At 39.6% G+C, this 14,115-nt stretch overlaps 1 long non-coding RNA gene across 1 annotated transcript; it reads left to right on the top strand.

Annotated features, from left to right (window-relative positions):
• The first annotated feature begins 22 nt into the window (after positions 1 to 22).
• Positions 23 to 2,644, top strand: LOC120436315. Its single transcript, XR_005610297.1, has 3 exons — positions 23 to 211; positions 1,505 to 1,829; positions 2,068 to 2,644. It is a non-coding gene; the product is annotated as an uncharacterized LOC120436315 (long non-coding RNA).
• The last annotated feature ends 11,471 nt before the right edge of the window (positions 2,645 to 14,115 follow it).

The raw sequence follows: 14,115 nt of genomic DNA on the forward strand, positions 1-14,115 counted from the left end.
TCTCGTTCACGGGGTCATTTCCTTTCCGATCTCACTGCACCGAACAGCAACAGGAAAAAACAAACCCTGAACACTAAGCTGCGCAGTCCTACAAAGCTAGCTTTAGTTCTCCGTTGTATTTCAGGTTTACTGAAGGCATTTTAATCGACCAAAGCGAGCGCGTGGAACAACTGGGTCCCTTCACGGACGACGGCGGGAGGTTAATGGAGAGGTAAGTTTACACCGTTTGTCGGTGTCCCGATTAGATCAGCGCGGAAGCTTCCAAGAAAACATGAATCCGTGACATCTGGTTAAAAAACGGAATTGTAGACTGGCCGATGGTTTCCACACAGCTGCTCTAAAGAAAACAATCTCCCTTTGGTTGTGGTCACTAAATGAATAAAAGGCCAAAGGCAAACAGGCGACCACGTGTCGTGTTCTCCACCTACACAGAATATTATTATGAGCCTCTTCATTTTCTTCACATCCAGCCATAAATCTTCCCGTCGGCTGGAGATCTTTTCATAAAAGCTCTTGACGTTTCAGAGCTGAGACATGAAGCTGTTTTTCCTGTTCTCCTGATAAGAACAGGTGGGTGTGTTCTGCAGTCAGTTTGAGGTGGAAGGAGGGGGATCATCCACTCTACCCTTTTTATGTGAGTACATCGAGAACTGGTAGCTTAAATGACTTGGATATTAACAGAGAGCGTCTGTCCTGATAGCCGGTGTCTTTGGACCTTGGATTTATATTTTCATTGTGCCATCTGCACATAGACAGCCCGGCTATGTTGCTGTGCTGTTGTAGTACAGTCCTCTGCATGCTGCTGCTGGTCTATGCCTATGAAGGTAAGCTGTGAAGTTGCACGCGTGTTGACCACAGAGCCAAAACACAACAAAAAACACTGACTCACAACACGATCACTGTTGTGACCTTTATCACTGTACTGTGATAATAACTCCTGTGAATCTGGAATTTTAAATATTATAAATATATATTTACACCATGTTTGTTCAAGTTTTGACACACTCGGAGTGAAACAGATCATCTGTTAGATCATCCTGCAAATTCACTCTGACAACCTGTTGAAGACAAACTATTGATAAACTCTGGCCTGTTTCTATTTTCATACTGATTCTTTTAAATAATTTGTACATTTCTGTGTTCTGGTTCAAATGCATGTAAGCTTTTGTGACCTGTAACGTACTAATAAAGATAAGTTTTTGTTTTTGTTTTTTTACTTGAGACAAAACAACGCTGCATCATCATCTTTTATTGAGCAGACACCCGTGTTTAATTGTGATGAATGGAGTAGAGGACTGAACAAGACGTGTGTATTGAGTCGACAAGTGGCATCTAAGGGAAAGAGTCACCTTGTAATTTATATCACAAAACCTCACCGTGCTAAATTTCAGCATCCTGTGTGAGCTGTACTGCCTGTGGCTCTGCAGGAATCAGTGGTTTTTGCTCCAGAAGTGAGTGATGCTGTCGATGTCGTTAACTTTTCATTTTGTTTCCTCTTTTTCAGACATAAACACCACAGCTGGACAGAACATTATTCTGCCATGTTGAGCTCCAAACTACAATATCACAAGTGTAGAGTGGAGCAGAGCTGACCTGGGATCAGAATATGTGTTTGTTTCTCGGGATGGGATGTTTATTCCAGATGAGCAGCATCCATCTTTTAAGAACCGGGTGGATCTGCAGGACAGACAGATGAAGGATGGAGACGTGTGTGATTCTGAAGAATGTGACGATTAATGACACTGGAACATACGAGTGTCGTGTCAACGTTAGTGGAAGAAATAAAGACCCCATCAGCGTCATCTACCTGAGAGTTGTTGATCCTCCAGGTGAGTGAGTAGAGTTGAGTGTGTGTGTGATCAGAGGTGAAGCTGCTTCCTGGTTGTTGATGTTTGTTTCTAAAGATGTTGTTGATGAGACTTTGTAGAAAGCAGCTGGTCTGAGTGATGTGATCAGAGTGCAGTAGATAATGTCTGACAGCAGTTTGAAGAGGAAATGGATTCTGTTCTGTTCTTCACTCATCACCTACCTGACAGCTGACACCTCACACCTGTTTCTCACCTGCAGGTCAGACAGGAGGACACACAGAGGATGGAGTCAGTAGAGGACGTCCTGGTCTGTCAGTTTTTGGTGTAATTTGTGTTCTTATCGCTTCTTTTGTGATCTCTGGAAAATTGAAAAACACAAATTCCTCACTTCCTCCACCTGAACAACAGCAAGTCTAAAAAAAGAAGCTCTTCGCTTTTTTTTTTTTTTCTTTGTCTTCACACAAAGCAGTTTACTGTAACAGTACAGACATGTCTTGGCATTCCTGAAGATGCAGCTTTAAATATGACCAAAACAAAGTGATTCGTTATTGCTACATAAGTGGCTCTTATACAGGACATCAGTTTCAGTCATGTGTCTCTGAAATTTGCTCTGACAAAATGAACATGAGACTTTTGTCAGATTCTGTTACTGTGTCATCTCACAGGTTAAACTGAAGTCCTCTTGTATGTTCAGCACTTTGGCATACCACTGTTTTTAAATGTGCTATATAAATAAGGTTTGTTGTTGTTTTTGTAATAAATGTTGAGCTAACGTTCATTATTCTCTGTACTATCAGGAGCCAAATAAACGTCCCTCAGTGGATAATGGAACCAGGCGTCTTATAGTAAACTGTGATCTACATTTGTATTTGTGACATTTGATTTGATAAATTGACGCAGTCAGTAGTTTTGAATGTTTTTAATTTTTAAGATAAGATAGGATAACCTTTATTAGTCCCATGTGTGGGAAATTTGTTTTATTACAGCAGTGGACAGTGCAAAGTTGCATAGAAAAATGAGAGAAAAACACTAGAATAAGATATCAATAAGATACTGTACACAACAGAATAGAATAAAATAAAATCCTATATACAACTGAATAAAATAGAATACAAATGCTATATACAGTTGAGTATGATACAACGATGCCAGAAAAGATTATTGCACATATGTGTGTGTTTGATTAGTTAAAGTCTTTATTGTGGAGTCTGACAGCCGTGGGGAGGAAAGACCTGCGAAATCTCTCCGTCCCACACCGTGGGTGCTGCAGCCACTGAAGGAGCTGCTCAGTGCTGTCAGAGTCTCCTGCATGGGGTGGGAGATGTTGTCCAACAGGGATGACAGCTTAGCCGCCATTCTCCTGTCACTCACCACCTCCACTGGGTCCAGAGGGCATCCTAGAACAGAGCTGGCCCTTCGGATCAGCCTGTTCAGTCTCTTCCTGTCCCCAGCAGAGATGCTGCCGCCCCAGCAGACCACACCATAAAAGATGGCTGAGGCCACCACAGAGTCACAGAAGGTCTTCAGGAGTGGGCCCTCCACTCCAAACGACCTGAGTCTCCACAGCAGGTACATCAGGTACAGTCTGCAGTGTAGATGGTGAAGAGGAACGGAGCCAGAACCGTTCCCTGTCCGACACACAGCCCTGAGTTCTCACATATTTTAAGATCAGTTTTAGCCACGGATACATTAACATGTTTAGTCTAAACTTGATTTTTGTCTTCTTGCTATAATTAAGCTGAACAAGTGTTGAAGAACAAACACACAAATGGAAACAATCATTCACAGAGAAATCAGTGAGGACAGTCTGTGTATCTCTCCATATCTGATAAAAGCTTTAAAATCAGGCTTCTTATCTGTTGTTCGTAGAGTTTTCAACAATAACTAAAGATTTTGACTGTAAACCTTTTTTCCTGTGTGACATAGATGAGCTCCTAAAGCTCAGTCTATGCTTGTAGGACAAGAAAGGCAACCACAGTCTGAACCAGGTTTACTTATCTGCTTATTTTATTAGTGGGGACTGAACGTGTGCCAGTTTCACTGTTAAAAGTCTACAAATCTAGAACAGGATGCCACCATCCAGTAGTGGAGCTTTTAGCAGGTAGAGAGGTGGAGGAGACACAGAGTAAATCAGTTCAGACAGTGCATTAAAATGGGGCCACAGTAGCACAGTTAGCAGGGTCTCACAGCTAATTAAGCACTTTATTAACTTCTTTAAGCTTTTATTTTGCACTTTTAAATCTAATTTGTGATCATAGTGTAGCCATGATATTTATTTAAAACACATACAGATCTTTATTATAATGGTTTTATTTGATTATTATATGAGTTGTGAAAAGTTCTGAACTGGATATGTAAAGATCAGAAACCTTCTCAGCTGATCTCATTTTCAAGATCATCATCTCGGCCAGCTCCGGACTGTTTTCAGATCTCAGTATTCCTGCCATGTTCTCTTATACGTTCAATGTTTCAGTTTTTTTATACAGCACCAAATCACAACAACAGTCACCTCAATGTGCTTTATATTGTAAGGCAGACCCTACAATAATACACACAGAGAAAAGAAACCCCTTATTCCTTATTAAATGAAGCTTTGTAGCACCCACAGGCTCCGATTCACCCTTGGGCATCACATGGTTCCTCCTCAAGTCCCTGATGCACTAGCTTTGGCTGGTGCTGCCTATCATCCTCTGGACACACTGGAACTATATCCAGCACCACTAGCTCTGAATCAAAGACATGCATCCATCCTTCATCTGTCTGTCCTGCAGATTTAGGCGATTCTTAAAAGATGGATGCTGGTTTTCTGGATCCAACTCATAAACAACAACACATCCATCTTGCAGGTGAGCTCTGTTCCACTCTAAAACAATGTCATCCTGTTTTTTTAGCTCAACATGTTAAAGTGGCATCAACACTCAGCTGTGATGATTTTCTGGTCTGAAAGAGGTTAAAACAAAATTCAGAACAGACTGATGTGATTGTGGAGCACTCTGAGACGGAGTAGCAGAAGAACAGTTGGAGGCTGTTAAATCTGTATTTGATCCCCTGTTATTTTAAACACTGAGCAAACAGAAACAGGTCTTAAAGTGGAGTATTGGCCTTTTTGTGGCTGTTATCGTCGGGTATTACTGAGGAGAAAGGTGGTGTGCTTCCACCTGTTGGTTGTAGTTTTTTAACTGATAGTTTTAACTTCTAAAGGCTGCTTATGTAGAGGAGAGCACTGTGTCGGGAGGAGGCCTGGAAGTAGGACTCTGAAGAAATTATCCATTTTATTTATATCCTGTTTCACTGCAGATGAGTGTTTTTCCCACTAAAAAGTCCAGATGAACAGAATCAACTTTTTGGGATTCATCCTGTTTCATCTCTATAAAATGATCTTTTTCTCCACAATTCTGCTGTTTACATTCTAACAACATAGATCAAATTACACATTTTTATGACAGATTTATATTCACTATGAAAAGTGTAGCCATCAGCCTTAAACAGGGCAGAGCACTAAAACACACATGTTTAAGTTTGAGCCTTATCAATTATATCTTTACAGAATTTACAGATAAATCTAAACTTCACTGATGCAATCTGTAAATAAATGATGTAATCTGAGCTGTTATTTTAACATCACTGAACAGGTGAATGGGGAGAGAGACATGACTTTAATTTTTTAATTTCACAAGGACAGAAAAACTACACGCACAGAATCAACAGTGGAATCTGAAGATTTAGTGCAACATGATTGGTTCATATATTTCCTGCTTCTGTTTGATTGGCTTTTGTTGCTCAGGGGTGGGGAAACTGAGGACTCTTTCTAATTTGTGCCTCCTGATCTCCTCCGTCTTTCTGCCTGTTACCTGAAAATCAATCTCAGAGCTTCATGCTGAAGAATTTCTCATTTATAAAATAGTTCTGGAGCACTGTTTGTATTCTACTTGTAATTTAATGTTATTTAACTACCACAGTTTAAAATGAAGCTCTAAGACGCTGATGCCTCGTTCTGTTGAGACTGTTTCCTTGACTCCTCTCTCCTTGTGTCCTTTCTGAGCTCCTCAGTGGGCCTTAGACACACTGGAGGAGCCGTTTGTGCAGAACGATCCTCTGATAACAGACATCACAGTGTGCTACACACTCTGGTTTAAAGAGGGACATAAGTGAGAAGAAGCCTTTTACTGAGTGTAAACACACATCAGATTGTTCTCACTGATCGCTCTGATGATGAATAACATGATGACCTGAAGCAAAGCTCAGAGTGTTTGCTGTGTGTTCTTTGGTGCTGATTCAGCAGGAATCAGTGAGAAGGTGCAAAAATAAATCACTGTTAAACAGTCAACAGTCCAGTTTTTTATTTCTTTGGTTCTTCACTTCAGTGGCTCAGTGCATCAGATTCACGGGGAGATTAAAATCAAACAAATAACAGAATTAAACCAAGGAACAAATGAGGGAAAAGTTCTGCACCAGACTGAACCCCATAAGTCGGGTAGTGGTCGATGTAATATTCACAGAAAATGTGAACACAGACAGTACATGAGGGAAACTGCTCTGTAAGTGATCAAATCAACACACATCGCACAACATTCCTCCTTCCTTGCACACTTTCCTCCAGAACACTGAGCAGAAAAAAGACACCTGGACTGTTTCAGCAGCTCCTGGAGGAGAGGTGAGAAACAAACAAATGAAATCTAAACCAGCTTTTTTACTCTGATACCGTCAGGATTTCATGGCTGACTTGACACATGCACAAACTGCAACAGTGTTTTTTTTTTTTATAGTGCTCACAGCATTTATGCATTCACTATCTTGTAAAACACTCAACCCAGAGAAAAAAAGCATAAATTACTTTGTTTGTTTAAATTGTTGGTTTACACAGAAAAAAAACCAAAGTTTCACAAATAGGAAATGTAAAACACAGGTTTCTGTAACACTTCTGTTTCCATTTTCCACTGAAGGAAGTTCAAGTACCTGCTGAAGGAAATAAACAAACAAATTTGAAAAATACCATAAAGTCAGTGGTACTGAGATGGCCTATTTTGCAGAACAAGTTATTTTCCAGTCACTGCTGCATTAACTTCAGTTTTCATAAAACAAAGTTTGTAATTTGTAGCTGTGCAAAATTCACTTTTACAGTCTAAAATCTCTGTTTGTGTAAATGTAGGAAATGTTACACAGTAAAGACAGTTGTAAAGAGGGAGTTATAAAAATGTTCATGATAGTCAACATGATGACTTTGAGTGTTTCACTCAGACGTATATTTCATGTCTATAACATTGCCAAGGATGCATCACCATTAATTAGTGTAAACAATTTTATCCCAAACCCTCATGTTTATCTAACTTCATAGATTTAATGCTTAAAGTGATGCAGTTTTATTTCATAAGTGTAGAAACCTGTGAGCTGTGAAATGATTCCCTCCATCACCAACCCCACAGATGTCCAAATGTAAAATTAAATATAAAGTTTATGTCCTGGGACATGAATTTGTAGATATGAACCTGAGGTATGTTCATGTGTATGAGTTCATATCCACAAACACATCAGTCAGTGCTGCACCATTAGTACCTGTTTCCCTGCTCCAAACAGTTTGAAACCCTCCCAATGTCTTTAGACTTTAACAGGATCTCTGAGAAGCAGAAATCACATATTCAGCACCGTTCCCTTTTCTTCTTTTAGAGATCAGAACATTAGGTACAAGAATAAACACACCAAAACTGACAGACTCACTACCAGTCCCACAAACCCTCCAAGTCCTCCTGGAGGACCTGCAGGTGAGAAGAAGGTGAGAGCTGGTGATGAGTGAAGAACAGAAGAGAATCCAGGATTTTAGTGAGTTTTTCAGTCCTTGAAACCCTGAAAACCAAATTTCATGATTTCCATGTCCTCAGATCATCGTTTGTTCCTGTGTTGAGTGACACGCTGGGAATTTGGAGCAACAGCAGGAGATTCAGGTGGAAAAGCTGTGAGATGTTTCAAACATAGTGCATTTCAACAGGTTAGTATGAATCTTGATTCTGATTGTCATGGTTTATCTAGATCATAAAAACAGCGACACCAACAAGAAGCACAGCAGGAACTACCAGACCAACAATCAGTCCAACAGATCCACTCTTCGCTCCTCCATCCTCCTTCCCTCCATCCTTCTTCCCTCCATCCTCTGTGTGTCCTCCTGTCTGACCTGCAGGTGAGAAACAGGTGTGAGGTGTCAGCTGTCAGGTAGGTGATGAGTGAAGAACAGAACAGAATCCATTTCCTCTTCAAACTGCTGTCAGACATTATCTACTGCACTCTGATCACATCACTCAGACCAGCTGCTTTCTACAAAGTCTCATCAACAACATCTTTAGAAACAAACATCAACAACCAGGAAGCAGCTTCACCTCTGATCACACACACACTCAACTCTACTCACTCACCTGGAGGATCAACAACATGAAGGTAGATGCTGCTGATGGGGTCTTTATTTAATTTTAAATTCATGTTGACACGACACTCGTATGTTCCAGTGTCATTAATCATCACATTCTTCAGAATCAAAGACACGTCTCCATCCTTCATCTGTCTGTCCTGCAGATCCACCCGGTTCTTAAAAGATGGATGCTGGTTTTCTGGATCGGACATGTTATTCCGATACACAAAAACAGGTTTATCTTCCAGGTCAGTTCTGTTCCACTCTACAAGATCAATGTTGTTATTTTGAGCTCGACATGTCAGAGTGACATCCTGTCCAGACTCAGCTGTGATGTTTTTCTGCTCTGAAAGAGGAAACAACACAGAGCAGAGAGGTTAAAGGGATCCGAGTATAACTCTTCAATTCTACGGCAGCCAATCAGAAGACACTGGAGTTATGCACACTGGTCAAACCATCACACAAGTATTAAATGTTATTTAATATCATAGTTTTACATCTAGTTCCTATTTTTAATACGTCCGTTGATAAACTGAACAACAGAGGCTAGTCTAGCTTGACAGTGTTTTCCAATCATGGCAGATGGTAAATTAGTGATGTTTGCATAAAACAGTTCAATTAAAAAATAACAAAAACCTTTTTCAATATAACTTTATACGACTTCTTAAAGTCACAGAGACAAATGAATGTAATACACCCCATTTCCATAACTATGCTGACATCAGCAAGTATAAATCATGAAGTTCTCAGACAACACCGCCATTGTGGGTCGGGTGTCGGAGGGGGAAAAAATGGAATACGGGGGAGGGGGTCATCAATGACTTTGTCAGCTGTGTGTGAACAGAACCATCTTTGCATCAATGCCAGCAAGACAAAGGAGCTGGTGATAGACTTCAGCAAGAAGCCACCCGCTATTACACCAATGAACATCCAGGGTTTGGACATTGAAACAGTGGAGGAGTACACGAGAACCTGAGGTACACTGACAGCCTCTGTCAGCTGTGGCTACAATGTAGCTTGTCATCACCAGTGTGTGAATGTGTGGATGACTGTATGTAGTGTAAAGTGCTTTGGGGTCCTTAGGGACTAAGTAAAGCTCTATACAAATACAGGCCATTTACCATTTACAAATACAGTACCTGGGTGTTCACCTCAATAACAAACTGGACTGGTCCATGAACACAAATGCACTTTACAAAAAGGGTCTAAGTCGTCTGCACCTGCTATGATGGCTGAGATCCTTCGGGGTGAACAGGACAGTCCTAAGAACGTTTTACGACACTGTGGTGGCGTCTGCTATCTTTTATGCTGTGGTCTGCTGGCGTGGTGGAATGGCAGAGAGGGACAGGGGGAAACTCAACAAACTGGTCAGGAGGGCCAGCTCTGTGCTGGACTGCCCGCTGAAGTCCATCGAGCAGGTTGGGGAGGAGAGGATGTTGTCTAAGCTAACATCCATCATGAACAACACCCACCCCCTGCATGAGACTGTATGAGCTGTGAGCAGCTCGATCAGCAGTGGACTTTTACACCCACAGTGTAGGAAGGAACGCTACCACAGGTCATTCTTACCAGCAGCTCTCAGACTCTATAACACAGCTTAACATGGTTATCCTACTCATCACCTGTTTAACTGATGGATCATATGTTTTTAATTGCTTGTTAACAGCTTGTTTATACACTGTATATTTCACCAGGAGCATTCATACACCACCCACACTTGTGTACAAATCTACCTACATTTTTATCTGTGTATATGAATTTCGGTTGATTATGTATATAGGACTACTCTACGAATATAAATGTCTCATTTGTGGGATAATAAAGGTTTATTCTATTCTATGTCCAGCAGGGGGCGCTGCGTTGCTGTGCATCCTGTTGTTACAGGCATGGCCCTTTAAGGGTGAAGCCTGATGGGAAATGTATTCGGGATGTGTGTAGCGGGACTGACTTTTTTTTTTTTTTTTAAATGAACTTTATTTAGAACAATGACAATCTCAAAGAGACACGTGACAAATTAAATTATATGTAGCGGGACTGACTGGTGTGTGTGTGTGGAGAGAGAGAGGAGAAGGGGAAAAGCAACGGTTAGAATATAATAACTCCCTCGGCAGCCAGAGTTGTGTCGGCGATGCTCGCTGTGAGTAAACTGTTTCAGCCCACTATACGCGGTGTTCGTGCCTTGGAGAAGAAGTTCGGTGAAGCAGTTTTCCTACGCCTCCTTCGATCTTTTTACTAGCAGAGTTGAACTGTACAGTAAGCTGGTTGCCGGTGTTGTGCCCAAAAGTGATTGTCTGCCAGAAACTGATTGCCGTCCGCGGGAGCGCGCAGCTGCTTAAAGCTGCAGCGCCCGGATTACTTGCGTTGCCAGCTACTTCCGTGCAACTGATATAACGTTATTAGGCAAAGGTATGCATTTATGGAACTTTAATGTTTCTTGTAACCGAATTATGACGCTTGTCAGAAGTTTGCTTTCATCGTGTAGCGCTGTAACGAATGACTACACGCATCACGGTGGAATAATTAATGCCTACAGGTTTAGTATGTCTAATCTCGTTGTTCATATTTGTTATAAGACTGTCGAATAGTAGTTAAAACAACAAAGACCTATTGTGCCAGTATCACCATGACTCTTTCTTCTTTGTTCAGAATAACGACTGAGAACATGGCATTTTAGCGCTACCAAAAATATTTCGGCTTCAAACTTGTTGGATATATTCCAGAAGGGTTACATGTGATATATTATATCCCCAAAACTCTCCAAGAACTGCTGAATAACTTGTACAGGAACAATAAAACTGATAATATGAAATTTCCAAACTGCCAAAAAGTGATTGTGGCCTATATCTTGTCACTGAAATATTATTTCTGCTTCAAACTTTCTGGATGTCATTCAGAAGGGTCCTATGTCAAATATTACATCTCAAATAGTCCCTCAGAACTGCTAAATAACCTTTAAGGGAACAATAAAACTGACAATATGCAATTTTCAACCTGCCAAAAAGTGATTGTGGCCTACAACTTGTCACTGAAACAATATTTCTGCATCAGACTTGTTGGGTATCATCCAAAAGGATCATATGTGGCACATCATATCCCAAACAGTCTCTGGGAAATCCTGAATAACCTTTAAGGGAACAACAAAACGAATAATATGCAATTTTCAAGCTGCCAAAAAGTGATTGTGGCCTATATCTTGTCACTGAAACAATATTTCTGCATCAAACTTGTTGGGTATCATCCAAAAGGGTTATATGTGACACATTATATCTCCATCAGTCTCTAAGGACTGCTGAATAACATTTAAAGGAACATTAACATTGATAATATGCCATTTTCGACCTGCCAAAAAGTGATTGTGGACTATAACTTGTCACTGAAACAATATTTCTGCTTCAAACTTGCTGGAAGTCATTCGAAAGGGTCATATGTGACATATTATAACTCAAACAGTCCCATAGAATTGCTGAATAACCTTTAAGGGAACAATAAAACTGATAAAATGCCATTTTCAGCCTGCCAAAAAGTGATTGCCGCCTATATCTTGTCACTGAAACAATATTTCTGTTTCAAACTTGACTGATATCATTCAGAAGGATCATATGTGACACATTATATCCCAATCAGTCTCTAAGAAGTGCTGAATAACTGTTAAAGGAACATTACTACCCATATTATGCCATTTTTGACCTGCCAAAAAGTGATTGTGGACTATATCTTGTCACTGAAACAATATTTATGCTTCAAACTTGTTGGGTATCATCCAAAAGGATCATATGTGGCACATCATATCCCAAACAGTCTCTAAGAAATGCTGAATAACTTTTAAAGGAACATTTATACCCATAATATGCCAATTTAAGACTACCAAAAAGTGATTGCTGCCTATATCTTGTCACTGAAATACTATTTCTGCTTCAAACTTGCTGCATGTCATTCAGAAGGGTCATATGTGACATATTATATCTCAAACAGTCCCTTAGAACTGCTGAATAACCTTTAAGGGAACAATAAAACTGATAATATGCCCATTTTCAACCTGCCAAAAAGTGATTGTGGCCTATATCTTGTCACTGAAACAATATTTCTGCTTCAAACTTGTTGGGTATCATCGAGAAGGGCTATATGTGACACATTACATCCCAAACAGTCCCTTAGAACTGCTGAATAACTTTTAAAAGAACATCAATACCGATAATAGTCATTTTCAACCTGCCAAAAAGTGATTGCCGCCTATATCTTGTCACTGAAACAATATTTCTGCTTCAAACTTGTTGGGTATCATCGAGAAGGGCTATATGTGACACATTATATCCCAAACAGTCCCTTAGAACTGCTGAATAACTTGTACAGGAACAATAACATTGAGAATATGCCATTTTCAAGCTGCCAAAAAGTGATTGTGGCCTATAACTTGTGACTGAAATAATATTTCTGCTTCAAACTTGTTGAATGTCATCCAGAAGGGCTACATGTGACACATTATATCCCAAACAGTCCCTTAGAACTGCTGAATAACTTGTACAGGAACATTAATATCGATAATATGCCATTTTCAAGCTGCCAAAAAGTGATTGCCGCCTATATTCTGTCACTGAAACAATATTTCTGCTTCAAATTTTATGGACATCATTCCCAAGAGTTTTATGTGACACATTTTGCTGCAAATTTAAATCAAGCCTTTATTGGACAGTGCATAAAACGTCAAATTTCAAAAATGTTGTAATTCAAAAATAATACAAAACAAGGATAATGGCCAAATGGAAACAGGTGGGAGGAGATCTGCTTAAACACATTAGGAACACTAAGTCATAGGAAAGAGAAAACAAATGGTAATAAAAATGTCATTCCAATACAGCACTTACTAATTGAAACGAAAACCAAAAACGAATAACAATTACATCCAATCAAAGAAGAAACCACCAGTTAAACTAAACTAAGAAATAGACCAGAAACAGGGGCTATAGCGGAAGCTGAACACGAGTAAACCATGGAACAACATATATATTAATTCTTTGCCTACAGTAACTATAATGCTAACATGTTAGGAAACACAAAATAATTGAATAATCCTACAAACAAATTGCAATCAAAGCTGAACTCTTGTATTATTTTTGAATTACAACATTTTTTAAATTTGACGTTTTATGCACTGTCCAATAAAGGCTTGATTTAAATTTGCAGCAAAATGTGTCACATAAAACTCTTGGGAATGAATGATGTCCATAAAATTTGAAGCAGAAATATTATTTCAGTGACAGGATATAGGCGGCAATCACTTTTTGGCAGCTTGAAAATTATGGAGGACCACAAGAGCCACGCGCATCGAAATAAAAATTTCTGTGCTTTAATAATGAATTGTAGAATAAATTCTGCAATTGTAAATTCATTTTTGAATTCCAATTTAATAAACTGCATTCAAAAAATCTTTTTCCAATTGCATTTCAAAATCCTTTTTCCAATTGCACTTTAATAAACTGCATTTTAAAATCCTTTTTTCAGTTGCAATTTAATAAACTGCAGTTCAAAATCCTTTTTCCACCTGCAATTTAATAAACTGCAGTTCAAAATCCTTTTTCCACTTGCAATTTAATAAACTGCAGTTGGGAAAATCCTTTTTCCACCTGCAATTTAATAAACTGCAGTTCAAAATCCTTTTTCCACTTGCAATTTAATAAACTGCAGTTCAAAATCCTTTTTCCACTTGCAATTTAATAAACTGCAGTTCAAAATCCATTTCCCTTTCCTGTTCGCTCCGGGATTAGCTGCTGGATTAGCTCCTGGATTAGCTCTTCGATTAACAATTTGCTGGAGGCTATTCAAATTAGCCACACCGTGGGATGTAAGGAGCTCTCTGATTGGTTGGTCAGACACAGGCTGTCTGCCAGCCTGGATTTTTCTAGCTCATAGCTT

The sequence above is a fragment of the Oreochromis aureus genome, linkage group 3 (assembly GCF_013358895.1).
Source record: "Oreochromis aureus strain Israel breed Guangdong linkage group 3, ZZ_aureus, whole genome shotgun sequence".
Classification (NCBI taxonomy): domain Eukaryota; kingdom Metazoa; phylum Chordata; class Actinopteri; order Cichliformes; family Cichlidae; genus Oreochromis; species Oreochromis aureus.